This window comes from Vulpes lagopus, chromosome 11 (assembly GCF_018345385.1).
Source record: "Vulpes lagopus strain Blue_001 chromosome 11, ASM1834538v1, whole genome shotgun sequence".
NCBI lineage: Eukaryota > Metazoa > Chordata > Mammalia > Carnivora > Canidae > Vulpes > Vulpes lagopus.
Genome location: NC_054834.1, coordinates 23,268,915 through 23,296,544, shown reverse-complemented (window position 1 = coordinate 23,296,544; position 27,630 = coordinate 23,268,915).

Here is a 27,630-nt window from a genome sequence, read left to right as displayed (position 1 = left end):
ATGAACAAGATCTAAAGTTGATAGTATTTTCTGAGTTGTTATACAAACATTAACTGTTGGGATTCGGAAATATCAAATCACCAAATGAAAAAAAAAACACAAAATCTTATTCTGTCTTTTAATTTACTCATTGGAGCCACAACATTTAGAATCATTAATAGATAACATTAATATTATTATTAGTAGTAGTATTAATTGAGCACTGCCCTATGCTACACTCTACTTTAGGCACTTGTAATATGTAATTGAACCTAGAACTCATGGAACCTGTTTGCCTTCTCTTTCTCCTAACTCACTTATATTCTTTTTCCTTTTCTGTATTACTTTCTTTTGCATATATTTGCTATTATTCTCAGTTTATTTTCCCCAGTGGTTGTACAGGTCTAAATTTATTATTTTAATAATTAATCCAGACCTGTACTACATCTAATAGGGTGGCCACTAGCCACAGATGACTGTTAAATTTAACTTAAATTTAAAATTGAGTTCCTTAGGGTTGCCTGGGTGGCTCAGTGGTTGAATGTATGCCTTCAGCTCAGGACGTGATCCCAGGGTTGTGGGATCGAGTCCCATATCAGGCTCCCTGTGAGGAGCCTGCTTCTCCCTCTGTCTGTGTCTCTGCCTCTGTCTCTCATGAATAAATAAATAAAATCTTAAAATAAATAAATATTGAGTTCCTTAGTCTCACTAGCCACATTTTAGTAGATTTTAGGATTTTATGATGGAACGGATGAGAGATGAAGAGAAAATAAGCCATCAGTGAGGATTTTAAGGCTTTTGTCCTGACTACTGCTATGGATGGATTTGCTAACAATTGAGGTGAGAAAGGTTGTATATGGAGATTAGTAATTGCATTCATATATACTGAATTTGAAGATATCTATTTGACCTCTAGGTGGAGAAATTGGGGCCAGGGGTGAGGAGGAGGGCTTTTGGCTATACAAGTCAAGCATTCAAGAGATTTTGTTGAAGATTTTAATATGGAAATTAACAGTGTAAAGATGATAGTAAAGCCTGAATGAGATCACTAAAACAGCAAGTGTAGACAGAGAAGAGAAGACAAAGGACTGAAACTTCAGACATGGCAAAATAAAGATGTCAGGTAAAAGCTGAGGAAAGAATGTCCTGGAAGCCAAGTGAAGGGTATATATCAAAGGGGCAAAAGTAATCAGTTTTGTCAAATACATTGATGAGTCAGGTATGATGAGAATTAGAAATTAACCATTGGATTTAGCAACCTAGATGCCACTGACAGAAGCAGTTTTCGAGAAAAAGAAGAGTAAAAGCTGGATTAGAGGGTATTTAGGAATGTATTGGAGAGAGTTTAGAAACAGAGTTTATAAGTGACTTTTTGAAGATTTTTGCTACAAATGGGATAGTAGCTAGCAGAGAAATGAGAAATTTTGGGGGGACGTCTGGGTGGCTCAGTGGTTAAGCACCTGCCTTCAGACGTGATCCTGGGGTCCCAGGATCGAGTCCAATGTCGGGCTCCCTGCATAGAGCCTGCTTCTCCCTCTGCCTGGGTCTCTGCCTCTCTCTCTCTCTGTCTCTCATGGATGAATAAATAAAACCTTTAACAAAGAGATAAAGAAATCTTTCAGTAGGAAATAAGAGTTTGTGTGAATGGTGATGAGAATGATCCAGAAGGGAAGCAATATTGGTGACATAAAGGGAAAAAAAGAGAATTGTTGGCGAGATGTCGTTGCTTTGAAGAAAGGGCCTAAGATCTGTGCCCCATGGAGTGAGTGACCTTAGACAGGCTTGCAGGGCACTCTTCCATAGCAATGGATAGTAGCAGAGCTCATACTTGAACAAATAGATGCTAAAAGGAGGTACATGAGGGGGGGAGTTTTGGAAGTTCTCTTTGAATGCTTACTTTCTTCAGTGAGGTGGGTCATTGAGAGTGAGCATAAGGAAGCAGATTTGGAGGACTCGGGGTTAAAGCAGAAAGTGGAAGACATTTATAATGTCAAAAGACATTTATGAGTTTATGATATGTAGTATCGTCTGGCAATACTGAGAGTCCTTTGAGGTACAAGGCCACAAGGTAAGATAAGTCCACATGATTGTGTGAGTTTTCCCCAGCTTTCATTTGTGCAGATACAGTTGTGGAATAGGGCATGATAGTATTTAACCATGGTTGTGGCTTTGCCAACCTAGTATGATAGAGAAATACCAGTAAGGAAATTAATTCTACAGACAAGGGAGTACCTCAGCTGCATAAAGGGAGATAGAGGACCCGGGGAGTGAGGAACAATGAACTGTAGCATCTAGAGCAGCAGTTGTCTGTGTGTGGCCTGGGCACTTCTGAAGATTCTCCTATATTCTTGTAGGGAATCCAAACTATTTTCATAATATTAGTAAGATACTGCTTACCTTTTTCACTCTCATTCTCTCATGAATCCACAGTAGAACTTTGCAGAAGCTCATGATGTGTGAATGAAAACAGATTTAGTACAGAAACAGATATGAGAAATATCCACCTTCTTCTAACTAGATGCTAAAGATATTTTCAAAATGCAAACAGTCTACTTTTCTCTGTGAATTTATTTTAGCCTGAGAAATGTAGTAATTTCCCATATGTGAAAATTGCTACTAAATGTATATTTATGTTTATGTAGAAGTTTATTATTGCTATTTTAATATACTTTTAAATTATTTTTAGTTTTTAGTTTTTAATTTATAATATAACAAAAAAACAGTAAATATCGCCCACATAAATAAAAGCTTTTTGGTGTTCAGTAATTACGACCCTAAATTGTTGCTGAGACTAAAACGATTTGGAATTAATAAATTAGAGTAACTGATATGGTAAAAATGCTGAAATCATGGTAAAAAAAGGAGTGATCTGGAAAGATAGGAGGATAAAAGAGTATAATGATATGATAAAAGAGTATAATGTATGACATTAAGGTTGAGGAGAAATTAAAGTTATTGAGTGCAAGGTCTGTAGCAGTAGTACCAATAAAATTTTCTGTAACAATAGAAATGCTCTATACCTGGACTATACAATATAGCCACTATAACCACACGTGGCTGTTGAGCACCTGAAAATATGGATGATGGAACTGAAAAATGACATGTTAATTGTATTTAATTTGCTGAATTTAAATCTCAATAGTCACATGTGTCTACCATATTAGACAGTGTGGTTTGAGACCGTATGGCTGAAATAGGTTGGAGGACAAGACCATTAGAGAAGGATTCAGCAAACAGAAGCCAGAGTGTTGGAAGGATAAGCTGTTAATGTATTTTGTATATTGAAACCATCAAGCATTAATATATTAATAACCAAAATGACTAGTTTTCATAGAGCACTTAATATGTACTACGCTGATACCTTCACACATATTTATTCATTTATTCAATACAGTAGCTCTGAGATTTAGGTACTCTGATGTCTCATTGAAAGATGAGGAAACAGAGACAAATGACCATTAGGTGTCATGCATGTGAGGTGACTTGCAAGAGGATGAGGCCGATTTAAACCCAGGTACTCCGATTCCAGAGTCCACTCTTCTAGACCATATATTATGGCACCCTTATCTGAGGTTGCTAATCTTTTAAAGTTCTTTAAATATTGCAGGTAGCTCATTGGGCACTAGCCACATTCGGTGCTAGCTGCTAGACACAGTCCTACATAAAGGGCTCAAGAAACACCCCGAGCAAGACTTTACCATAGAAAACGCACCATATAAATAATTTACAGGTGCGGCCTGGCACAATGCAATTTTGAGCCTCACTCTCTGAGGTGAGGTAAAATTCCATTTCCAAGGGAGGATATCAACCTTACTGAATTTACATTTTCCAATTGAGCTAATTAGCCCTCCTGGCTATTTGAGTGGCGCTGATAACTATAAACATTGGTGGGTGTCTGTAATGACAACATGGAAACACTGAATAGACTTTTTCACAGGGCACGTTCACGTATCTCCAGGCGGGGAGATATTCCTTTCTCAGGACATGAGACGATGCAACAGTAGCTTTACCAAATCCTTATAAATACCAATGATGATAGATTTAAATTTTTCTTTAGAACACATTTGGATTAATGATAAATTATGGACCATCCTTAATCAGTCCTAGCAACAGAACAAACCGATAATATAGTTAAAAGAGGATTTAAACTCCTTTTTACAAGGGTAGGCATATCAATGACTTTGAAGGTACTATTTCATTTACTTAATTTTTATTCCTATCTTTTGTTGAGTATTTGACATCTAAGGTAGTTCTCGAATCAGAGAAGATGAGGAGAGAGCGTGGAGAGAGTGCCAGCACCTAAAACATGGAATCGAGCTCTAAACATTTTAACAATTATGTAGATAAGAATCATTACTGCAAAAGACAGTACTGAAATGAGAAAGTGGTATTGTTTAATGTTAAAGTAAGTAACTGAGGCTCATGTATAGGAATTCCCTAACTATTGTTCAAATGTAGTGACCTGCCACCACAGTCGCTGCGGATCTAGAGGTGACCAGCAAGGACACTGTCCCCACTTTCAAGTCACAGTGTATATAGTGTTAGAAATTTAAGAAGAACCTGAAATATTCAACCTTCTGAGAAGACTGAAATATTTAATAGTGAAGATAGTCACGAACATAAATAAAAATCCTACAAATATGCTTTTTTTCCCCTTTTTAAGTAGAGTAGTTTTTAGGAGAAATTTGTCCAGAGAAATGTGAGGTTTGTATATATAGGAATCTTTAAAGCCCTAATATTTTTCTCTATATATTCAGTGCCACTGGAGGGACATCAGGAGTTATTATACCTTTATGCACCTTTTATTTTTCCATCGTCAGATTATCACAATGACTAATATCTGTTAACAACTCTCAAAGGTATAATGAACTGTGCTTACACTTCACAGAGCTTTGAAAAAGATTTTTATTGCTGTTTATTACCCTCGTCTGATGCTGCTACAGGTTTGAACATTTTATTGCTACAATATGTTTAATATGAATACCGACATATAGAACAGACATTATTAGCTATTATTCAAACACATACTTTCAGCTCTGGTGGTTACTTAGAAGTAAACATTCTAACTGGTTGTTATTGGAGTATCTCTAGTTACTGAAGTCGTCTGCCTAGTTTGTATGAAACTCCTCTTGTTACTAAAACAAGTGATGGTTTATTTTGTTTCTTTATCCAGGGTGATGATATACTTGTTTAATTTCTTTCCTAATATATAGCTTGCTGAACCATTATGCGCAGATTTCACTCAACAAACATTTGGCTCCAGCACGCACAGCTCAAGTTAGATTGAGGTCAGTAAGACAAAAGCAAGGGGCGCCTGGGAGCCTCAGCTGGGTCAGCGTCCACCTGGGGCACGGGGCAGGGCCCCAGGTCCCTGGGATGGAGCCTCATGTCTGGCTCCCTGCTCAGCGGGGAACCTGCTTCTCTGTCCTCCTCTGCCCGGTACACCCCCTTCACCCCGACCCCTGTTCATACTCTCTCTCAAATAAATAAAAATCTTTAAAAAATACAAAATCATATACAAATGATTCCTGTGATACAGCACTTAAAAATTTAATCGATGAAGCAGGAAAAAATGAAACAGGATAATAGACTCATTGTATGGTAAATATAATACAATAAAATTAAGGAACATCATAATGTACAGAAAATAAAATACATTTTATTATTGATTTTTGTAGGTAGATGACTGGCTGTTTTGTTTGCCCTAAGTGTTTTAGTTTATTAGTTTGCTCTAAGTTTTAGATCTATCATATTTATGGTCTGTTTCTGTGCATTTTGGTTAAAGCTCTTTCCTGACATATACTTAGCCCATTCTTTGCTTAATTCATTATTGTTTTAGAGCTCCATCATGAAAATTAGAATGGTTTCCTTTGGCCATCTATTTTTTGTCTTCCTATTTGGAAGTTTCTGCAGCGTGTGTGTGTGTGTATGTGCTTGTGTATGTGTACCTTCATTTACCGTGTGGGTAATCTGAGCTTGTGGTAGTCAAACTCTGAAGAAGGCTTTTTATTATGATGGTATTTACTTTTTAACTTAAATTGCCCATCAGCCTAAAATTTTTTTGTATTGTTTGATGGGCTGAATTGTTTCTAATAGGAAAGCTTATGTGGAACAGTAACAAACTATTTCGTAATAGTAGGTCAAAATAAAAGGGTCAAGACCAGGAAGAAAAGGTTCTGACCTAGCAACATTTCCTCATGATCTAAAATGCAACAAGATTCTCACCTTTTAGTATTTTAATGAAAGTGTTGATTTTTAAAGTTTACAATTAGGTTTTTTACCTTAGTTTTATTTTATAACAACTGCATGCTATTATTAAACGAGAGCTACAAACTAGTGATCTCTTTAAAATCATAAATAAGGCAAGATATTTTTAGAAAGGAAGAAAACAAGATAAATCTTTTCCTTTTTATGCGTTAAGCATTTGTATCTTTTCTCTGTTTTAGGATTTGCTTTATTTAGCTCTTTATTTCCGAGCAGTAACAGAAAAACTTTATCTTCATCTCAAAGCATTTCTCCATGATAGTAAGATAGCTATTTTCTATATATTTGGGGATTTCTGTATGCAACATGCACTGAATCTCTAAATTTCTGTATAACTCAAGTTTATTAAGTTTCTTTATACTTCTAATTGACAATTTATTATTTTTCTAGACAAGATATATATATATGTATATATATATACTTCTGTCCTCAGAATATATAGATATTATATATATATATTTTACACATCGTTTATTATATAACGATGTGTTAGATATATATACATATATATACATATATATACACATATATATACACATATATATATATTTTACACAAAGAATGCTTTAATAATTATCCAGATATAACAACTTCTTCATTGTGGTCCTCTTGGTTTGCAAATGAGAGTCAGAACCAGAGGCCTGGGCCCAGACAGGTACAAGGAGGAAGCCCGAGAAAACCATTTATTCCTGGGGGCTCCAGTCAGGTTTATTTGTAAATGGGAAGGAAAGAAAATAACGTGAAGTGGAGGCAAGAGGAAGGAGAAATGAGTTCCTGAGTGAGAAGAGGAGCTCTGGAATGATTCTACAGCAGTCCCGTGTCCTGTCTCATCCCAAGAAACATCCTGTCATCCAGTAGGAGAGTGGCCGGCCTGCACAGTGCAACCTCCATGCTACACAGTTCTTCATCCCCCCTGCTCCAGACACAATCTTTTTTGCACAGCTGATGACTGAGAGAAGATTGGAGCTCAGAATGTCTTGACAGTCCTCATGGCAAATGTGTTCTGAGTGACTATATATATATATATATATATATATATATATATATATGTATATATACATATATATATATATATATCGTACACTTTTTTTAAAAGATTTTATTTACTTATTCATGAGAGACACATAGAGCGAGAGAGGCAGAGACACAGGCAGAGGGAGAAGCAGGCTCCATGCAGGGAGCCCGACGTGGGACTCAATCCTGGGCTTCCAGGATCAGGCCCCAGGTGGAAGGCAGGCACTAAACCGCTGAGCCACCCAGGCTTCCCTATAACTTACACTTTTAATACTTAATAAACACTCACCACACACACACATATATGTGTGTGTATACACACACAGAGAGACAGAGACAGAGATTTAACCTTTTAGTGCCTTTTAGCCTTATACTGGTAATTTATATTGTGTTATACAAGTATTACTGATTCTATTACTTTGAAGAGTTTTACTTTTTGATGAGCAACAAACACTTTTGAGGAATTTGAGGACAGAAGGAGATTGAGACTTTTACAAGACAGAGCCTATAGATTATAAACAATCAAATTAGAGAAAACTAATTAGAGAAACTTTTTCTTATTGAATGACAAAACTCATTGACTATTCAGGACTATGCTTGGCACATACAATGATTGGTGTTACTCTCAGCACATCTTTTTTGAGAGTATGAGGTTTCTTTATCTACTTTATTGATTTTTTGGCCAATCAACTTTCCTTTGCCTGAGGATGGTATAATACGGTGCACTGGCCAAAGTGCTATTGGCTCAGTCCTAATCAGAGCTGAGCTGAGCAACCAAGGGAATTTCTCGCAGCGCTGACTCTCATCCCTACAGAGACTCTTCATCTTCAGTGATTTCCTAATACCCTGTCTTGAATCAGATTTTATTTTTCCAACCCTAATCCATCAAGAGATCTCAGCTCTTTACATGGTTTCAACTACCTTTTTTTCACTTTGCAGACTGAACCCAAATTTGGAGGATACGTGGAACCGCCGAAGTGATAGTGCTCTGGGAATAGCCTTTAAAATTTTATTTTCTTGTGGGTAAGAAGCTGTGGTTATATAATAAACGATGTCTTAGATACCAAGTAGCAGTATAGAAGAGTCGTTAACCAGGTGACAAACCAAAGCATTAGATATGTGTTTGATCATTGTTCATTTGTCTTTCTTTCCTTTCTTCTTTCTTTCTTTCTTTCTTAAAAAGGCTTCTGAGAAAGTTACTTTTACAGCAAAAGCTACAAAGAAAGCATATAGTTTAATAAAAGGAAGCTCTGAATAAAATATTCTGTCTTTGTCTAGCATAAGTGTTGTCAATACAGGTCAGATGATTTGTGCCAAAATGCCAAGATTTGTGATGATGTCACCTAGCAAATACCACAGACCCCAAACAGTGGCAACTCAGATGATCATGACACCGTATTTCAGAATGCTTAGTACTGAACCCGTTGGTTGCAATTTAAAGTGTAGTTTGTGAGTTCAGAAATAGAAAAATCAGTGCGCTCCCCATTGCAGAGTAGAGTTCTCTTTGAGAGAGAAAGTTCACATAGACTGAGAGAATACCATTTAGGAGGGAAATTCCTGGCTTCACAGAACAGAAATCACCTCAAGCAATGTGTGTTCTTACTGTGACTATATTTCCTTGCCCCAGCTCTCCTGAGCAGCTTAATTCACAGTTATTAGTATTCTCAGAGCAAGCTGCCACTCTACGTTTCGGTAAGGGCTCATGGAGACTAGTGAAGACTGATTATAATTTGGGGTTTAAGAGAATTTCCGCTTGATGAAGAAGGAATGAGATGTTCCAAGGATGACTTATTTTGTTCCACTATAATTCAGAAATTCTCCTTTCCCCATAGATTCCCCAAGGTCAGAGATTAGCAGTCATGCAATTTACATTTTGCTCCCAGCACTAATGCAATATTGGGCGTGTAACAAGCTTATATACTTTGTTGAAAAAAACAAGTTACATTATTTTCCATTTTTCCTTCTTTTATTTAATTTCACTAATAATAATTGGAGATATACTATTAAATAATCAATTTTTACATAATATGATATATACTTCATATAATTTTGTATTTTACCATAGTATATTAATAGCATATTATGATGTACTATAAAATATACACTATAACTAATATATTTTAAAGGAATGTTATGATACATTATTCATAATAAAACAACATGATGTACTTTATTATTTTGTTATATAATTGTATTAATTATGAGTGCATTATTTAAGGTATATGTAATATCATTACGTTAATATTATTACATTAAAAGCTCTTTTGAAGGGTACCTGGCTGGTTCAGTCAGTAGGGTGCCTGGCTCTCGATCTTGGGGTTTGAGCACCATGTTGCGTGTAGAAATCACTTAAAAATAAAATCTCTAAAAGCAATAATAAAAAAATCAAAGCTCTATTGTGTACTTGTTATGTGGTAGCTACTGGGTGAAGCACTATATAGCTCCAAATGTAATCCTCAGAATAATTTCTGGCTTATTATTCCCATTTTATAGGGAAAGAAATTGAGGCAGATTAAATTTGTTGACATGTAATAATATGTCATAATATTATTATTAATATTATAATATATATGACATAATATTCATAATATTCTCTTATGGCCTTGCATTTCTGTGGTGTTGGTTGTGATCTCTCCTCTCTCATTCATGATTTTATTTATTTGGGTCCTTTCTCTTTTTTTTTCCTCTCTTTTCTTTTTGTTAAGTCTGATGAGGGGTTGTCAACTTTATTCTTTCAAAGAACCAGCTCCTGGTTTCATTGATCTGTTTTACTCTCCTTTCTTTGTTTCTACATCATTTATTTCTGTTTTAGTCTTTATTATTTCTCTTCTTCTTCTGGTTTTAAGCTTTATTTGGTGTTCCTTTTCTAGCTTGTTTGGGTGTAAGGTTAGTTTGTATATTTGAGACTTTTCTTGCTTCTTGAGGTAGGCCTGGATTGCTGTTTACTTCCCTCTTAGGACCACTACTGCTGTGTTATGTTTTCAGTTGCTTCCATGTATCTCTTATTTCTTCTTTAATTTCCTGGTTAGCCCATTTATTCTTCAATAGGATGTTCTTTAACCTCCACGTGTTTGTGGTCTTTCAAAATTTTTTCTTGTGGTTGACTTCTAGTTTCATAGCATTATCGTCTGAAAACATACATGGTATGATCTCAATCTTTTTATATTTATTCAGACCTGATTTGTGACCCAGTTTGTGATCTGTTCTGGAGAATGCTCCACATGCACTTGAGAAGAATGTGTGTTCTGCTTCTTTAGGATGAAATATTTTGAATATATCTGTTCTCTCTTGTCCAGTGTGTCATTCAAAGCCATTGTTTCCTTGTTGATCTTCTGCTTAGATGACCTGTCCATTGCTGTGAGTGGGGTGTTAAAGTCCCTACTATTATTGTATTGTTATCAACGAGTTTTTTATGTTTGTTATTAATTGATTTATATATTTGGGTGCTCCCAAGTTGGGGGAATAAATATTTACAATTGTTAGATCTTCTTGTTGGAAAGACCCCTTTATTATGATGTAGAGCCTTTCTTCATCCCTTGTTACCATCTTTGGTTTAAAATCTAGTTTGTCTGATATAAGGATGGCTACTTCAGCTTTCTTCTGATGTCCATTAGCATAATGAATGGTTCTCCATTCCCTTACTTTTAATCAGCAAGTGTCTTTAGGTCTAAAATGAGTCTCTTATAGGCAGCATACAGATAGGTTTTGTTTTTTTATTCATTCTGATACCCTGTGTCTTTTGATGGGAGCATTTAGTCCATTTACATTCAGAATAATTATTGATAAATATCAATTTAGTGCCATTGTATTGCCTGTGAAGTCAGTGTTTCTGGAGATTTTCTCTGTTCCTTTCTAGTCTTTGTTGCTTTGGGTCTTTCTTTTCTACTCAGAGTCTCCTTTAATATTTCTTGTAGGGCCAGTTCAGGAGTCAGGAACTCATTTAGCTTTCATTTGTATGGGAAGATCTTTATTTCTCCTCTGTGTTAGAAAGCCTGTTATGTTTCCTGCTCCTGAGAGTGATGGCTATATTAAGAGGTGCTATACTGTCCAGGGCCTGGTGCCTCAGGAAGTTTTTCTGGTGTATGATGTGTACACCTTGTTCTTATGCTTTGGCTGCTCTTTCCCTCAGGTCAGTCCTGCAGAGTTTCTCCTTGCCTGCAGATGAGAGTTTTTGGACCTTGTCCAGCATGTGTAGAGTTTTAACTAGGTGTATTTGGTCTGCTTGTTAAAAAAGGCTATATCCTGGGGCACCTGGGTGGCTCAGCCGGTTAAGCAGCTAACTCTTGATTTCAGCTCAGGTCATGATCTCAGGGTCTTGAAATCAAGCTGTGCTTTGGGCTCTGCAATGGGTATGGAGCCTACTTAAGATCCTCTCTCTTTTCCTTCTCCTTCTGCCCCTCCCCTGCTTTCTCTCTTTAAAACAAAACAAAACAGGGGACAGCCCAAGTGGCTCAGCAGTTTAGCACTGCCTTCAGCCCAGGGTCTGATCCTGGAGACCCAGGATCGAGTCCCGCATTGGGCTCCCCACAGGGAGCCTGCTTCTCCTTCTGCCTGTGTCTCTGCCTCTCTCTCTCTATCTCTCTCTCTCTGTCTGTGTCTCTCATGAATTAAAAAAAAATCTAAAAAACAAAACAAACAAAAAAATGAAGGCTAGATCCTATTTCCTCCAGAGCTTAAGCTTTGCAGCCCTCAATGGTCAGTAGACCCAGTGCATGTTGGGGGTCTGCACTGGTCTTCTGGAGCGGCACACTGCTCTGATTCTCAGGCACATCTGTGCTGGGTTTAGAGACACCTGTAGAGGTGGGTGCAGCTTGGTGTAAGTGGCTTAAGCCTCCGCTGTGGGGCACTGTGATGCTCAAGTGAAGTCCATCCATGCTGATGGAGGAAGGTGGGGAATGTGCGAATGGCACCAGCTGGCTCTCTCCTCCCTGGAGAGAGGGGTTTGTGACCTCTGCTGTTGAAGAAGCCCTCGCAGAAGAGCAAACAATCTCCCCTCCTCCTCCTCCGTCCCAGGCAGCCCTCTGATTTCAGCATTCCCCCTGTGTCTGAGCCACCTGCCCGGCCAGCATCACAGTGCTCCTGTGTTTTATCTCAGGTGCACTGCTGGGTTTCAAAACTCCCTATTTTAGGGACCCAGCATGGCATGGACCCATGCTAATCCTCAGGGGGAGGGTCTCACCACACTGGCTGGTGCCAGTTTGTCCCAGAAGGGTAGTTGCACAGGGGCTCAGAAGTTATGGTAAAACACAGAAAACAGCCAGTGTCCAGCTCTGCTGCCCTCAGCAGGAATCTCTGCTCCTACGCTAATGAATGGGGCAGCTCAGTGGCACTTGCCAGCTCTTTTGTCCCCAGAGAAGCAGTGCCACCTCTGCTAAATACACTCCAAGAAGGGAACTGTCTCTCCCAGTGCATCCCAGAGGATTCTCAGACCATGCTATCGGCTCTGGACCTGTGCCCCCCTTCTCCATAGGAGCACCTCTACACCCACCACGGCCCACCCCATGATGGCACCAACTGCTAAAACGTTAGTGTTTGAGCTCCCCTGCTTTTAAAAACTTTTAATAATCAGCCCCTGTGATTTTCCTCATCAGTGGTGTTGGGGAAGTGTTTTATTTGTGCAATCTTATTTGCTCTGTTCACTGTCCCTTTCTTTCCTCTTTCCATGATCAGGGCTCCCTCCCCTTGAAGCACTATGACTTATTTTCTCCCCAAATCAGGCTCCACACCTCCTACCTTCTGTGTGGCTTCTTTGCTCCTCCTAGATGTGCGGTTTGTTCTCTCAGTCCTCAGATCGATTTCCTGGGTGTGCAGAATGATTTGATACTTATCCAGCTGTGTTCTGAGGGAGGAGGCAAGCCTAGGGTGCTTCTATCTCCTGACCATCTTAACTCCTCCCCAAATCTGCATTTTTTAAATACTGTATTTAGACTCCCAAGTGAAACCATTCAGTATGTCACTTAACACATAAAAGTTAACTATTCGAAACATCACCAGAAAAATCATAATTATTTTAGATGATACATGTATACTTTTTCTGCATTATAAGTTATCTGTGTTTGTAATAATGAAACTGCTTCCAACAGCTCAATTCATCAAGGAGGTAAACAGACGGATGCTAACATGGCTCACCATCATCGCTTTTCTTAAATTCCAAATATCAGTTGATATTAGCATAGGAAAAGCAAATTAATTAAAGTCAGAAAATCAGTTGATTATTTTAATGCCCAAATGACGGCACTCACGGTCTGTTACCAAATGTCACTCTAACACTTCGCATTTCTGAAAACTCTTCTATTTAATGGAAGAGGATGTGGGATGTGTGTAACAGGTACTGCCATTTCTGTCCAGTTGCAAAGCCAGGTGCTCAGCTTTGATGTTTGGGCACAGGAATCAAAGGGTACGGAGGCCTGGATGCACAGCTAAAGCTGCGGGGTGAGGGGGCGCATTAATTAGCTCAGCGGGAGTGCACAGCGTTGAACACCTTGTAACTGTGCCTTCTGCCAATCAGTATGTCACCAACAATATCAACTGGCTACAATTAGCGAGTAAATTCTGTCCCAAATTATTTTAGTGCTTTTCAATTTTCAAAAAAGCAGGAATTTGTGTGTGTGTGTGTGTGTGTGTGCGTGCGTGCGTGTGCTTTTTATTTGCTATAGTTTTCTGAATGTATAGCAAATTCTCTTTATTCTTTTCCACTCCTATAATTAGATGAAGAGCCTCACTTTTAGACAGAAAAAGGGGAAACCTTCCAAGATCACTACTTTCTAAATTTGTATATATTTTTCCTAGTATAGGATACTGATTTCCTAAGTCCTTTTGTTCATCTGCAGATGTAGAAGCTATGTTATGCTCTCTGAATGGAAGCATTATACTTTAAATGAATTTTCTATGTATCTTTTTTTCTAAAACCTCAGAATAATTCCAGACAAATATTCCACTGAATGTCAAGAAACCATGAGTATAAATATCTAATTCAAGTAATTATTTCACAGGCAGTATTCTTTCAAAAAATGACATGTCAGTTCTTTGTGAAAAGGATTAAGTGATTTAAGTGTAAAAAATCCCTAAAATAGGTAGTTAAGGCTTTTCAGCTTTTAAAAGTATTGTATCAAATTGATTTTAAATGGTGATATGAAGATTAAAATTCTCATTATGCAATTTTTTTGAACAGTAAGAATCAAATCTGCAAGGAAACTAAAGAAAGACTTATTTTACTGCTGAAAGACACCTGTTCATTTAACTTGTAGCCATGAAACATGTTTTTCAATTACTGTTTATAACTTAATGGCATCTCAGAAAATAATAGAAAGGAAAAAATCAGGATTTCAGACATATTATCTTTCCATTCTGGAAAAATTATCAATGAATATCCTTCTATAACTGTTACCCCAAGAAAATAATTATGACTCAAAATTCCTAAAGCACAAAGAAATCTTTTACATAGATAAATACAAATTAAAAAAAACTTGTAAGAATATACCATTTGTCAATTCACCTGAAAACTATAAAACTGCTATAATATTTAGTTCTGTTTCTAATCCTATGTAATAGGACTGTCAACCTGAGGCAGGTTCAAATGTCAGCGGGTAAAGATAATGATGTATAAGATTATTAATAAAATAGATATTCACTTTACATACAGTAATGGGTAGAACAAAATGGAGGGAATTTTTTAGTTTCTTTTTATCTGGAATCTGAACTTTTGCAATAGAGAGTACTATGTTTCAATTTTTTTAAGGTTTTGTTTATGTATTCATGAGAGACACACAGAGAGAGGCAGAGACACAGGCAGAGGGAGATGGAGGCTCCCTGTGGGGAGCCCAAAGCAGGACTGGATCCCAGGACCCTGGGATCATGACCTGAGCAGAAGGCAGATGCTCAACCGCTGAGCCACCCAGGCGTCCTGTGTTTCATTTTTAAGATAATAGAGAATTTCAGTGACATTGACCAGAGTTGGTCACACCAGTGTAGCTCCAAAGCAGTATGACCTACAGGCCTCCATGAGATGAGGCTACTATTTCAATCCACTTTGGACATGCATATAGTCCTTAGGAATCTGTAGATAATGGCTAAGAAATAAACAAAAACTTCCAAGTCAACACCTTTGCAGTTGTGGCTTGTTAAAGCTTGTTAGTAAAAAATAAAACTTTTGTTAAATTGGTTTACATTAATAAGCATAAGGATTTGGTACAAGATTTTAAATTTAATGGTAAAGGTGAATTGATTTCATTAGTTACTGTGGAGTCTACATGCAAACATACATGACTTAATGTTAATAACAGTATTTTCATGAGCGTGTTAATATAGCTACTCTTTAAGAGTAAAGAATGACAAGCCTGCGTGACTCAGTTGATTGGGCAGTTGCCTTAGGATCAGGTCATAATCTCGGGGTCCTGGAGTCAAGCCCTGCATGGGGCTCCTGCTCAGTGGAGAGTCTGCTTCTCCTTCTCCGTCTGCCCCTCCCTCCTCAACTTGTGCACTCTCTCTCTCTTTCTCAAATAAATAAAATCTTTTTTTTTTTTAAAGGCAAACCTTTAAGGAAAGTAAAATAGATTGAATGACATCTCTAGTTTTTTCCATCTCCGAATGCATAAGCCTGCCACGTGACAAAGCACAGGTGCCCACTCACACAAAATCTAGCAAACCACAAAATAAGGGGTAAACAAGACTAAACAGATCACTGTTAGGTAAGGCTGAGGACTCAGCAATAGCATAAGGGCTCCAGAATGGAAAATAATCCAAATGCCCTTAATATTTGATATTTTAATACATCTGTGGCTGTTCAGTGTTATAAAATATAAAGCTGTATGGCATATGGTATACTCTACACAAAGATAAGTCTGTGATGAGAGAGTATATAAATTCCGGATTATGATTCCTTTTATTGTTGTCTCTACTGATACAGAATACAGCTTTTAGGTTATCCTTTTACTCCATAGCAATCACATGGCAGGAAATGTAAATCGTGTAACACAAGGAAAAGTTGGCAAAACTTTTGTGTATGTCTACCACTGACAGATTTCAGTATGGAGTTAAGCTAAGTTAAAATAGCAAGCAGTTCAAATTTTGGGTTTTGTCAAATAAAGTGAGGAGTAAAATAAGTAGATAAAATTCCTAAAAATTTGAAATCAGGATTTGCTAAATGAAACTTGACTTTGTAATGTAGCTAAATGGTAAAGTTTAAGTATTAAAAACATGCTATATAATGTAAACAATAAAGATTCCATAGCCATAGTTACATAGTAATTTCTATTTTGTTCATGCATTTTATTTCAAAACCACTAGGTGGCTAACAAGCAGTTATGTAGATTTGTACATATGAGTGTGTGTTTTCTGAGCTATCATGCGTATTCTTATGGTGCAGTTGTCAAATTATCTTTTAGAGCAAATTTGTATGAACCAATAGCAAATAGAAGGTTCATGTATAGACCTTATCCTCCACAATTTTAGTTTGTATGCTTACAACTTTTCTTTTCTACAAAAAAGAAAAGGATGGACTGCTGTCTTCTTACCGAGAAAATGAGATCTCTTTGCAAAACTGCTCATTTACAAAAGTACTTGAGCTGAAAATGTGAGATGTCTAATCAAGGAGCTAAACACAAAGGAAGTAAATTAAGGATGCTTAATCCCAACTGTGTGCTTAATTTTTAACTTAATTTTGCTTAAATTAAATATATCTTTCTATAATTCAATTTCTTCAGATTTGAAAAGGTCATATTAATTTTACCAATTGCCACTTAGATGAATAGTGTCATCACTTCAAGTCAAAAGTGTGTTAAAATAAATCTTGAGAAGTTGGTATAAAACTTAACAAATAGTATCATTACCTATAACAGTTTCTTGTTTTACATAGAAGGTTAATAATATGGCCAAACACTTTTTCTAAGATTTGGGGCCACATTTTTTTGGAATTTAAGATTTGGAAATTTGAAAAAGTTAAATAAGATGTCATATGTTACATCTTATTTTCTCTACAGCCTAGGCTAAAGTTCATAATTAAACTCCTAAAAATAGGGATGCCTGGGTGGCTCAGCACTTGAGCGTCTGCCTTCCAGCTCAGGGTGTGATCCCAGGATCCAGGATTGAGTTCCCCATCGGGCTCCTTGCATGGAGCCTGCTTCTCCCTCTGCCTGTCTCTGCCTCTCTCTCTCTGTCTCTCATGAATAAATACATAAAATGTAAAATAAATAAATAAACTCATAAAAATACCTGCAGTGGGAAATATATTATTTGCTTTACTGAGTAGCCTTAATATCAATACAGGTTAGATATTATTACTAAGTGAATTAAAAATTTTTCAAAGAATTTTGGATTTCAGAATTATAGACCTGTAATATTTATCATTTTTATACACTGTTTATTCCACATTCAATCCTCAAAATAATCCTGGATGCTGGGATTACTTATCCCACTTTGTAGATAAGGAAGTTGAGATTCAGAGATCACGAGAGATTTGTTGATTCAAAGCCCCAGGTGAATGACTCCAGCCAGGTTATCTTTCTGCTGAGCTACACTCCATCAGAAGAGGAACGTGAAGAGATAATGTGGATGGAAGAGACATTTTTTCAAGCTGAAGGGAAAAAAAATCTCTAAACCTCTTCCCTTATTTAGAAACTATTAGGGAAGAAAAGGGTGCTATGTATGTATAAAATATTATAATATTGTGATAAAAGCACAGGGTATTTCTTAACTTCAGTCAGCTTTTGATTTGATCACTGAGAAATCTGACATCTGCTTTAATTTTGCATCCACTTTTCTATTCTGGAAGGTATACATTGTTTTCTTGAAAAATGCAAGATTTGACTTACTGTCTAAGTGGCATAATAAAACTCTTGAAATCTCAGTAATAACAGTGCATAACAAGGAAAGTTGCAACAGAAGATCAGAACTAGACTTGGATGAGTTTAAATCTCTATTTACCAAGTACACGCCACAAGCAATAACCAAGCCACAGATTTTTCATTGAAAAGTGGAATAATCATAGCTCTCCTAAAGGGTTCTTGGTGGTTAAAGGAGACAGTAAGTGCCTAGTATGTATTTGGTACTTGGTAAAGGGCAGTCATGATAAATCCCATTTTTAAGACGAGGAAGAAGGAGCATTAAATTAGGTGACTTGCCCAAGGAAGTAGGTCCCATATCACCGGGCATCCAATTTAGTTAAGCAAAAGAAAAGAGAGATAAAAAGCAGTTCTTTAAGGATATGAATTCTATCTTTTAACTTTATTTCTTTAAAAAATAAGAACAAGGAACTATGTTAAACATATGTCGGGGTCTTAGAAGGCTGCATCAAGCTGCCTATCATCTCGAGGGGCAGTCCTCTCGGGCTGGTCTGCAGCTGAGGATCAGCACCCAGGCTCAGGCAGTGGGTGTGGGCAGGCCTGGTGTTACGGCCTGTTGCACTGAGAGTCTCAGTTTATCTAGCTGTTGGCTCGTGGACCTTCCAGTGGACCTCTCTACCGGGCAGCTCAGAACCTAGAAAGTCGCTTCCCCCAGAGCAAGTGACACAAGACAGAGTAAGAAAAAGAGAACAAGGGGATCCTGGGTGGCTCAGCAGGTTTAGCGCTGCCTTTAGCCCAGGGCGTGACCCTAAGACCCGGGATGGAGTCCCACGTCCAGCTCCCTGCGTGGGGCCTGCGGCTCCCTCTGCCTGTGTCTCTGCCTCTGCCTCACTCTGTCTCCCTCTCTTTCATGAATAAATAAATAAAATCTAAAAAAAAAAAAAAAAAAAAAAAAAAGAGAGAGAGAGAGAGGACATCCAAGATAAAAACCACCGTCTTTTATAACTTAAACTTGGAAGTGACATACCATCATTTCCCCTGTAAGCTACGGACCAGTAGACCAACCTGGTGCAGTGTGAGAGGGTACTACATAGGGTACGAACGCCAGAGGGCAGGGTTATCGGGGAGTATCTTGAAGGCTGGATATTTTTCGGTGCAGTCTTTAAAAAAATATTGAGAATGCTCAAGTAGAAAAATTTATCTTCGTATCTGGGAATCCGACATTATGTTGAAATAATATGTTGAAATTGCTTATCACAGTACCTGCCACGTATTGGTACTCAGTAAACAATAATTTCTTTCACTTTTTGAGTAATGTAATATTAAATAAGAAATTTAGCTGTTTAGAAAACTTCCTAGTTATTTTTTTTTAATTTTTTTTATTTATTTATGATAGTCACACAGAGAGAGAGAGAAGCAGAGACATAGGCAGAGGGAGAAGCAGGCTCCATGCACCAGGAGCCCGACGTGGGATTCGATCCCGGGTCTCCAGGATCGCACCCTGGGCCAAAGGCAGGCGCCAAACCGCTGCACCACCCAGGGATCCCCGAAAACTTTCTAGTTATATAAGCTGCTTTATTCTGTTATTGTGAAATGAAAATAATAACAAAATATTGAATTGTCAAAATTATTTTCCTAATTGCCTTTCTCATTGCCAAAATTAGACATGTTCTTATTCTGACTCTTGCTTTGTTAATATGATTTTTCACCTACAGTTTATTTATAGGATTTTTTAAAGCCATGTCTATCTTGTGAGGGCATTTTATAGGATGCTGGGTATCAGATCAACACCTGTGCCAGTTCAGCGGACAAAAGCTGCAGTGCACTGCTGGGCTTTCTTTTCACATAACTTGCAAGGCAAGTGACAAGTAAATAAAGGACTTACTCCAGCCATTTCATAATTAAGGGCAACTGGACTGGTTGACCCTCTACTCACACTGTAGAGATGGATTACTAGTAGTCTGCATGCTTTTGTGAACATCACAATTATATATGATTCTACGTCTGATTTATGGAGCAGAGAGCCTGCAGTTGGGTCTTTGTGAGGCCGTGTTTTAGCCTAAAAAGGCATTGTTCAAACTGCTCAACAGCTAAAATCAGGACAGTATAAACAAAAAAATTTGTACATAATAGAAGCCTAATTCTCAATAGTGCTTTTATCTCCAAAAACACCAAGGATATAAATGCTAATTGATAATGGTAGATCTGAGCTCTTCTCCCCATTTTGTATGATGAATGTTATAGAAATTGCAGAGAATACATCAATCAGTGTAATTCGTGAGTGAATAGGAACACTACATCCAAGTTTGGGGGCTGTGTGGTTTCTAGAAAGGGGGACTATAGACACACACTGCATAATGGGACATGTCAGTCATACCCTGGAGGTCTGAGCCGGCATGCAAAATAATTAGCTTAAGCACTTGTTTGAATTGGTTTTGAACAAACCCATTGTTCAAAGTGACTGCAATTTTCTTGTTCCAGGAAGGGAACACAATTAAAATTTGAGTGTATAAGGAAAAAAGGCCCAATCTGGAGTATTGCTGAATGATAAAATAATCTAAAATTGTTTGTACTCAGAGATTTGTTTTCCTGTTACTACCCTTCCCCCTTTTCTTTCTAGTCAAATGATAGAAAAAACTCAATTTTAGTGAGTTTAATTGTGTGGGGCTTTTGACATAATACTTTATTTAAATATTATGATGAGCTATACCGTTTTATGCCTACTTCACAAGTAAGGAAGATCAGGCTCCAAGATATTAAGAAATTTGCCTGAAGTTACAAAGTAGCTGAAGGAAGCCAAATTCATCTGACTCCAAACCCTGTGTTTTTAATCCATTTATGCTTCTGCATTCTTAGCTGTTTGAAAATATGTTGATGATTATCAAAATATATTTTGGATGAAGCCAACTCAGTGTCTGAGTATTTATCATTAAGAAAATGAATTTAAGATATGTCATTTTAATATATTCTGTAAAACATTGCAAAAGGATTAAATATCTTTAAAATAACAATAGTTATTCATAACTTTATCACTATAGAAAAATGAAGAACCTATTTAAACTGTTTTTTTTTTTTTTCTCTTAAAGTTCACAGATTTTCCTAGCATAGAAATTCATTACTCATAAGCTTGGCAGTTTTCCACAATAAAGATTTATATGCAAAGGTAGAGTGTTTCTTATTCTTCAAGGGGATAAAAATGATTGATCAACCAAATGATCTTTCTTCTAGTAAAACATCTGGTGTCGTACAAATATAATAAACATTAGAAATAGCTTGGCTGCTGTGAGCTTTGACAGATCACTGCGAAATAGAGGGAGAGGTCCCTCTATTCTAAATATAAAATTTAACAAATTTTCTTACCATCTGGTTCTGGATTAACATTGGTATATACTGCTCATTGACATGTCCCCAAGTGAAAGATATTCCTCTTCAATTGTTGAATAAACTCTCCTATGGTGCATATAATTAACTTGTTGACATTTAGATACTTGAGAGAACATAGAACATTACTTATGGAAGACCATACTGACAGCCAAATAATAGAATAAGGCATCTAGTAAACGTATAGTTGAAAAGCTTTTATAAAGTCAAAATTGGTAACTGAATGAAATTGTCTGCAATAACTCAGAGATTGGATTTAGATCAACATGTATTAACTTTTATTTGTATGACTTATACAATTATATTATCTATATAGCTTATTAAATGCATCTTAATTTATTGTAAATAATAAGAAATTGAAATAAATTTTTCTCATGAATTAAAATTGATTCTTTAAATACTGACTAAAATATTGTATAACTTAAAAATATTGTATGACTTAAAAAGTAGTGACACATTGCTTTTAACAACCAAACTTTAAGCACTAAATGTAATTTTCTTAAGTATACAAATTCTAATATACAAATTCTTAATTATATAATAAGGTATACTTTGCTGTATGAAGTCACACTGTCATTAGATTCACTATTTTTCACACCACTATCAAATAAAAAAAATTAAAGCTAAGTAGCAAAATTCAAAATATAAATACTTTTTACATGTTAAATAGCAGTGTTCTCAAAGTGTTATTTTACAGATTTTAACCCATTTTTCTTTTATTGAAGTATAATTAACATATGTCAGTTTCAAGTGTATAACATCATGATTTGACATTTGTATACACTGAAAAATGATCACAAAAAAGTCTAGTTTCTCTTTCACCATATAAAGTTACATCACCATAATCTACATTTACATCCCCATGATTTATTTATTATATGACTGGAGTTTGTACCTCTTAGACATCCTTCTCCCATTTTACGTAATCCCCAGTCCCCTCTCCCTAGAAACCACCAATCTCCATCTCTTCTCTGCACCTCTGAGTCTTGATTTGGCTTGGTTTGGTTTTTATATTTCACATATAAGTGAAACCATACAGTATTTGTTTCCACTTAGCATAATACAGACAAGGTCCATCCATGTCGTCATAAATGGCAGGATTTCTTTTTTATGGCTGAGTAGTATTCCTCTGTGTGTGTGTGTGTGTGTGTGTGTGTGTGTGTACTGTAACTTCTTCATGCATTCATCAACACTTTGATGAACACTTTTTCTTTCCACATCTTTGCTATTATAAATAATGCTGCAATGAACATAGGGCTGCTTACAGGTATATGGGAATTAGTGTTTCCTTTTTTTTTTTTTTTCAGAAGTGGGATTGTTAGGTCATATGAAATTCTACTTTCAATTTTTTGAGAAACCTGCATACTATTTTCCATAGTGGCTCTACTGATTTACACTCCCACCAACAGAGCAGGAGAGTTCCTTTTTCTCCATGTCTTTGTCAACACTTGTTATTTCTTGTCTGTTTGGGAACAGCCATTCTGACAGGTGTGAGATGTATCTCATCGTAGTTTTGGTTTGCATTTTTCTGATGATTACTGATGTTGAACATCTCTTCATGTACCTGGTTGGCCATCATTATGTTTTCTTTGGGAAAATATCTATTCATATCCTCTGCTTATTTGTGAATCAGATTGTTTGTTATTGAGTTGTAGGAGTTCTTTATATGTTTTGGATATTCAACCCTTATTGGATGTATGATTTGCAAATTTCTTCTCCCATTCAATAGGTTACCTTTTTGTTTTGTTCATGGTTTCTTTTGCTGTGCAGAAGCTGTTTAGTTTGGTGTAGTTCCATTTGTTTATTTTTGCTTTTGTTGCCATTATTGCCTTTGGGGTCAGGCCAAAAAAATATATATACATCACCCAGAGTGATGCTGAGGAACTTACTGTCTTTTCTACTAGGAGTTTTGTGGTTTCTGGTCTTATATTGAAGTCTTTTATTGATTTTGAGTTAATTTATGTGTATAGTGTAAGGTCCAGTTTTATTCCTATGCATGTGCCTGCCCTGTTTCCCAAACACCACTTACTGAAGAGGCTGTTCTTTCCCCATTGTGTAGAATTCCCTCCTTTGTCCTAAATTAATTGACCATATATGCGTGGGCTACTTCTGTGCTCTTTTTTCTGGTCCACTGATCTTGTGTCTGTTTTTATGCCAGTACCATGCTGTATTTGTTATTATAGCTTTGTAATATAGTTTGAAAACAGGAGCATGACGCCTCCAGCTTTGTTGTTTCTCTCAAGATTTCTTTGGCTTTTTAGGATCTTCTAAGGTTCTGTATAAATCTTAGAATTGTTTGTTCTAAACCTGTGAAGAATATTATGGGATTTTGATGGTGATTACATTGAATCCATATATTACACTGCATAATATGGTAATTTTAACAATATTTATTCTTACAATTCATGAGCATGGAATGTATTTTAAATTTTTTTGTGTCTTCTTTAATTTCTTCTATCGGTGTCTTATAGTTTTCAGTGTACAAGTATTCACCTCCTCAGCTTAGTTTATTCCTAGGTATTTTATTCTTTCTCATGCAATTATAAATGAAATTTTCTTAATTTCTCTTTCTGTTGTTCATTGTTAATGTATAAAAATGCAGCACATTTTTATATATTGATTTTGTGTCCTGCAACTTTACTATATCTAATTAATTCTAATAGTTTTTTGGTGGAGTCGTTGGTTTTGCATGTATAAAATCATGCTATCCACAGAAAGTGTCAGTTTTACTTCTTTTTTTCCAATATGGATAAATTTATTTCTTTTTCTTGGCCTAATTGTTCCAATTTGGATTTCCAATACAATGTTGAATACAACTGTTGTGAGTGGGCATCCTTGTTTTGTTCCTTGTCTAAAAGGGAAAAACTTTTAGCTTTTTGACATAGCTTATGATATTATGTCTGGGCTTGTCATATATGGTTTTTATTATGTTGAAGCATATTTCTTCCTACCTATTTGGTTGAACTGTTTTATCATAAATAAAGCATTTTGTCAAATGCTTTTTCTACATCTATTGAGATGATGTCAGTTGTTTTGTAGATATTGAATCATCCTTATACACCTGAAATTTCCATATGATCACGGCATCTTTTTAACGCATTATCAAATTTTCATTGAGAATTTCTGTATCTGTGTTCATCAGAGACATTAGCCTGTAATTTTCCTTTTCTGTGCTAGTTTTCTTTGGTTTGGGTATCAGGGGTAAGGCTGGCCTTGTAGAATGAGTTTGGAAACATTCCTTCCTCTTCAATTTTTAAAAAAGATTTTGAAAAGAAGGGCTATTAAAATTTCTTTGGTAGAATTCACAGGTGAAGCTGTCTGGCCCTGGACATTCGCTTGTTACAGGTTTGTGATTACAGACTCCATCTCCCCATTACAAAATGGATCTACCCAGGTTTTCTATTTTTTCATTATCCAGTCTCAGAAGATCATACGTTTTTCTACAAATTTATCCATTTCTTCTAGGTTGTTCAATTTATGGAGTAAATTGTTTATAATAGTTTCTTATGGTCCTTTGTATTTCTCTAGTATTAGTACTTTCCCTCTTTCATTTCTGATTTTATTTATTTGAGCCCTCTCTCTTTTCTTAATGAGAAAATTAAGAAATCTTAATCAATTTTGTTTCTATTTTCAAAGAACAAGTTCTTAGCTTCATTCATCTCTGTTGTCTTTTTAGTCTCTATTTCATTTATTTATACTCTGATCTTTATTATTTCCTTTCTTCTACTAATGTCCGGATTCATTTGTTCCTCTTTTTCTAGTTCCTTTAGGTATTAAGTTAGTTTGTTTATTTGAGATTTTTCTTGATTCTTGAGAAAATGAAGTTCATGTATTGCCATGAACTTCTCTCTTGGAACTGCTTTTGTTACAATCTTACAACATTTTGTATTTTTATTTGTCTTTTGTTCTCTTCATTGACCCATTGGTTGTTAAGTAGCATGTTGTTTAATCTCCACATATTTGTGCTTTTTCCAGTTTTATTTTTTGTGATTGGCTTCCAGTTTTATACCATTGTAGTCTGAAAGATGCTTGGTAGGATTTCAGTCTTCTTAAATATACCGAGACTTGGGGATTGTTTTTTTCTTTTTTTCAAGACTTGTTTTGTATCCTAAAAATACGATCTGTCATGGAGAATGTTCCATGTGCACTTGAGAAACATGTATATTCTGCTCCTTTTGCTATTAAGTCCATCTAGTCTGATGTGTCATTTAAGGGTGATGTTTCATTATTGATTTTCTGCCTGGATGACCTATCCATTGATGTAAGAGAGGCATCAGAGTCTCCTACTATTACTGTATTGCTGTCAATTTCTCTGTTTAGCTCTGTTAATATTTGATTTATATAGTTAGGTACTTCTATGTTGAGTACATAAACATTTACAAATGTTTCTCTTCTTACTGGATTGACCACTTTATCATTATGTAATGCTCATCTTGTTTTTTTTTTATTACAGTCTTTGTTTTAAAGTCAATTTTTCTGTAAGTATAACTACCCCAACATTTTTATTTTTGTTTCCATTCTATATTTCACTTTAAGTCTGTGTGTGTCCTTATATCTGAAATCTGAAGTGTGTGAGTACTGCACATAGACGGTTTTGTGTTTTATCCACTCAGCCATTCTCTGTCTTTTGATAAGAGAATTTAATCCATTTATGTTTAAGCAATTATAGATAGGTTTGTACTTGTTGCCATTTTGTTCATTGTTTTCTGGCTGTTTTGTAGTTCCTTTCTGTTTTTTTCTTCTCTTGCTGTTTTTCTTTGTGGTTTTATGCTTTCTTTAATGTTATGTTTAAATTCCATTTTCATGATCTTTTGTGTATCTACCATAGGTTTTTGCTTTGTATTTACTACTAGGTTTACATATGTCAGTATGTATGTATGCCAGTTTATTTCAAGTTGATAGCAAGTTTGAATGCATCCTAAAACTACATTTTTACTCCTCTCTTCCCCCATTTTGTTTTTTGATATCACATTTCACCTTTTCATTTTGCATATCCCTTAACTAATTTTTATATTTATTTTTTACTACTTTTGTCTTTAACCTTCATGTTAACTTTATAAGTGATTAGTCCACTGCCTTTACTGTTTATTTTACTAGTGAGATCTTTACTTTGATATGCTTTCTTGTTACTAAATAGTACTTTTACTTTTCAGCTTAAGAAGTTTCTTTAGCGTTTCTTGTATAGCTGTTTTATTGATAGTGAACTCCTTTAGTTTTTGCTTATCTGGAAAAGTCTATCTCTCCTTCATTCTGAAGAACTTTGTTTGGTGCTTTTGGTTGGAAGTTGTCTGGTTTTTTGTTTGTTGTTTGTTTGTTTTGCTTTTGCACTTTAAATATATCCTGCAACTCTCATCTGGTTTGCAGTTTCTGCTACAAGTCCTTTTACCCTTGCTGCTTTTAAGATTCTTTCTTTATCTTTAACTTTTGAAATGTTAATTATAGTGCCTGTTCATGTAGATCATCTCTTTTGACACTCTTTGGGCTTCCTATATTTGGAGGTCTGTTTCCTTTCACAGCTTAGGGAAGTTTTCAGCAATTATTCCTCTAAATAATTTTTTCTGTACCTTTCTCTGTGTCTTCTCCTTCTGAGACTCCTATTATGCATATACTGTTCTGCTTGATGTTGTCCCATAATTCATTTAAACTCTCTTCACATATATATAGATTTTTTTTTTTTTTCTTTTTCTTACTCTGGGTGAATTCCACTGCCCTGTCTTTCAGGTTTCTGATCCATTCTTCCACTTCATCTAGTCTGCTTTTGAACCCTTTTAGGGTATTTTTTCAGTTCAATTATTTTATTCTTTAACTCTGTGACTTCTGTTTAGTACTTTCTTATATTTTATATCTCTTTGTTGAAGTTCTTACTGTGTTCATGCATTCATGTCCTGAAATTAGTGATCATTATTATGGCCATTACTTTGAATTTTTAATGACAGAAATTACTTATTTCCATTTTCATTAAGATATCTTTCTGGGGCTTTATTTTTTCTTTTGTTTGTTACATATTCTTCTGTTTTCTTATTTTCACTTTATTCTTTGTGTTTGTTTTTATGTATAACATGAAAGAGCTCTTTCCTAGTCTGAAGGAGTGGTCACAGGAAGATTGAGTGCCTGTCAGCCTATTGTGTGTGTAATGCCCTGTGGTGATAAGTGCCCTAAGAACTGCCTTCCAATTTTTCAGTACTATTGGACCCAGAACTGTAAGCCCCCCCAC